Here is a 3,370-nt window from a genome sequence, read left to right as displayed (position 1 = left end):
CTACTGTGTGCGACTTTTTTGTCTTGCGAGTTGAAAAGGCGACTTTTGCGGCTGTGTGGGCCGACTCGGCTCCTGTCCAATGGAAGCGGCTCCTCTCGTTCCCTTTAAAGGTCCCATATTTTACCAAGCCAACTTTTTGTAGTATTTGGGATGTAATATTGTCTCTATGGTGCCTCAGTAAACGTGAAATATGAATTAAAATGGCCCCAGCATTCCTGAGCTCCAGACGTTTTTCTGCCGACAGGCCTGAAATCAGGCCATTGGAATTTCTCGAGCTTATCTACGTCACTAGTGAAGATCTCCGCCTACGTCTCCGCTCCCAAGCCAGTGCTGTCAACATAACAAACATGGAGGCAACCAACCAGAGGAAAGGGGGCGGTCTTAGCCAAATCTGGACAACCAACCAGAGGAAGAGGGGGCAGTCTTAGCCAAATACAGACAAAGCGGATACAAACGTGGCTCAAACAGAAGCATCTGTCAGAGGGGCCTTTTCTGGACACTCGCATGACAAATTACTATTTATTTTTTTTTAATGAAATTGACACTTTTATACGAAATCCATGTTCGAGAGTCACTCAATAGAGGTCGAAATAGCCAAGCGCGCTGACAGTCTTCGACAAGGCGGAAGAAGAAATGGATTTGCACGAATCCGGAAGGTCGAAGCGCACGATGTACTTTCACAGTAAACCCTTGTTTATCGCGTTACCTTCCAGAAAACCCTCACAAGAAGTGAAATACGTCAAGTAGCAAGCAATTGCCTCATTATTATATACTTTTATACAGTTCATATAGGCAATCCAATGCCAATATGTGTTACTTTATTGAGGTGCATGTGTTTTATTTGTCCACACACTTTACACGAGCACATGCCTTTAAAAGGTGGGTGTGCGCCGCTTACATCACATAAGTCACAGCCCATAAGGACATGGTCTGAACAGGCGATTTCCTGCCTTAGGCATTGGCACCGTTCCTCACACTGACAGTCTTGGCAATGTAGTCAGTAAATAGCGATTTGGGAACCCATAATTTGTTGCGGAAATTGTTTTTAACTACACTGTAGTTACAGTAGTTGTAGAGAATCAAGCTGAACATTGCTCTTTACTTGCATTTGTCCCTGTCGATATTATGTGCGTGTGCATTAGCTATTATAGGTTTAAGATTGATATTTGTGAATTTATTTAAGAACATTTTTTTAAATTATTATTTTTTTTTTTTTTAATTTTTTTTTTTAAGTCATTGGAGTATGGAGTTTGCATGTTCTCCCCGTGCCCACGTGGGTTTTCTCTGGGCACTCCGGTTTCCTTCCACATCCCAAAAACACGCATGCTCGGTTAATTGACAACTCTAAATTGACCGTAGGTGCGAATGGTTGTTTGTTTATATGTGCCCTGCGATTGGGTGGCAACCAGTTCAGGGTGTCGTCAGTTGGGATAGGCTACAGCATACCCGCGACACGTGTGAGTTGTAACGGTGTAGAAAATGGATGGATGTATGCAATACATATAAATATAATAATAAAATAACAATTCTATATTAAATAGGAAGAGCGACGCCCCTGCGCCATAGTGAGAACAGGCGCTAAGGAGTACTCAAAAGTTTTTTTTTTTAATAAGTTTAAATGCGGTTAGAGTATATATTGCAGTTTTCCACCAAATGTGAGTGGGCCTGGTACGTATCCCCTCGCGATCAACGGGGGTTTCGCTGTATTTCCATCCCAATCCTGGAAGCGTCTTGTGCTTGTGCCGATGCATCGCCGGGTCTCATTGAAGGCTTGAATGCGGCTCACGTGATGCCTGCCGCCTCCTTTGTTTGGCATCCGAGAAATCCGAGAGCCTGATGCAATATTGAACGGGCACAAATCCAAATCCTGACGACCCTCTCCGTTAGCGAGCGTCCTCACACACGACACTAGAGACAAAGAAAGAAAGAAAAAGAAAGACCTCGCTGGTCTCACCTATGCACCAGGACCTGGGGATTATTGGGGCCACTTTTCCTTTCGTGTCTGGGAAGTGCTTTGTTGTTATCCGTGCGCGGGAGGACAACATCAGCTTCTGGAAGTTTCTTCGGGTGAGATACGAGGAGCCAAACTTGCTGAGGGCTCCCAAAAAGGTAGCGAATGCGGATTTGGGCGCAAAAGCCGTCGGTGTGAGTGGGAGTGCGAAGGGTTGTTTGTCTTTATGTGCCCTGTGATTGGCTGGCGACCAGTTCAGCGGGAAATGAATGAATGAACTTTCTGTTATTATTTTCTATTCTATTTCCACTTTTTATGTTCTACATCACCGGAAAAAAAAACCTAAAAACTTTGACGATTGATTTTGTTGTGAATGTGAAACAAGCTTTGGTTGCTGTTCAAGTAGGTCAAACATAGAGTTCGTTAACTCCCCCAAAACAGTTGAATCAAAATGGACTTTTAGGGGTTTCGAAGCTATTACGTAATGCAAGGAAAGTGGGGGTTGTACATACTGTAGATTTAATTGATGCATTTACCTTTTACATTAGTAGTATTCCTCCATCCATTTTCTATACTGCTTATCCGAGCACAGGACTAGTCAATCGCAGGGCACATACAGTAGTTATATATAGTCTACACACCCCTGTTTAAATTCCAGGTTTTTGTGATCTAAAAAAAAAAAAAGAGAGACCAAAAAAAAAGCACTTCTGTTTACATGAGGCAAACACGACGACCTGATTAAATGACGTCGAATATAGGTGCTTGTCGCCATGATGCCGCAAGATGGCGACAAAGCAACATTTGTATATGAGACACGGCTTTGGCCTGAGCGCGCGCGCGCACACACACAAAAACGCAAACAGGTGAGTCTTTCAACCATTAATGGAGGATCGGTTGCTCAGACGAATTTCCAAATAAGAAAATTCACGAAGGCTGAACTGTAAATGTTCCTGGCTTCACTGTATTGCACAGGATGTGACATCAGTGTGTGACATTAATATGAATCTTAACTTTAACCCATCCTAAACCGCTTTAGTCCCAAGCCTAGCCCTAAACCTAACCATTAACGAAGGTCTTTGTTCTTATTTCGTACAAATGTGATCCATGTTAGGCCAGGTCATCTTACATCCGCGTAGCCTGCCCTTCCTGCGATGCGGGAGCCAATCATGTTGCAGCGGGGGCGTGTCCTGTCAGGAACGCGCGTGGGATACCTAATAACCCTTAAATAATAAGACAAACACTGTTGCCAATACACTTTGCTTGAAAAAGAATAAAGTTAGTTAAAAAATCAATAAATTAAAAAAAGAGAGAAAAAAGAAACTGTTGCCACTGTTTTGCCACTACTTCCGGGTGTGCTGCCCTTTTAAGACGCTCAACGTCGCTGTGTTCCTTTCGTCGTGTTTGACGATGGCAAAAAGG

Source organism: Phycodurus eques, chromosome 4 (genome assembly GCF_024500275.1).
Source record: "Phycodurus eques isolate BA_2022a chromosome 4, UOR_Pequ_1.1, whole genome shotgun sequence".
In the NCBI taxonomy this organism is placed as follows: Eukaryota; Metazoa; Chordata; class Actinopteri; order Syngnathiformes; family Syngnathidae; genus Phycodurus; species Phycodurus eques.
Note: the sequence above shows the minus strand (reverse complement) of the source record.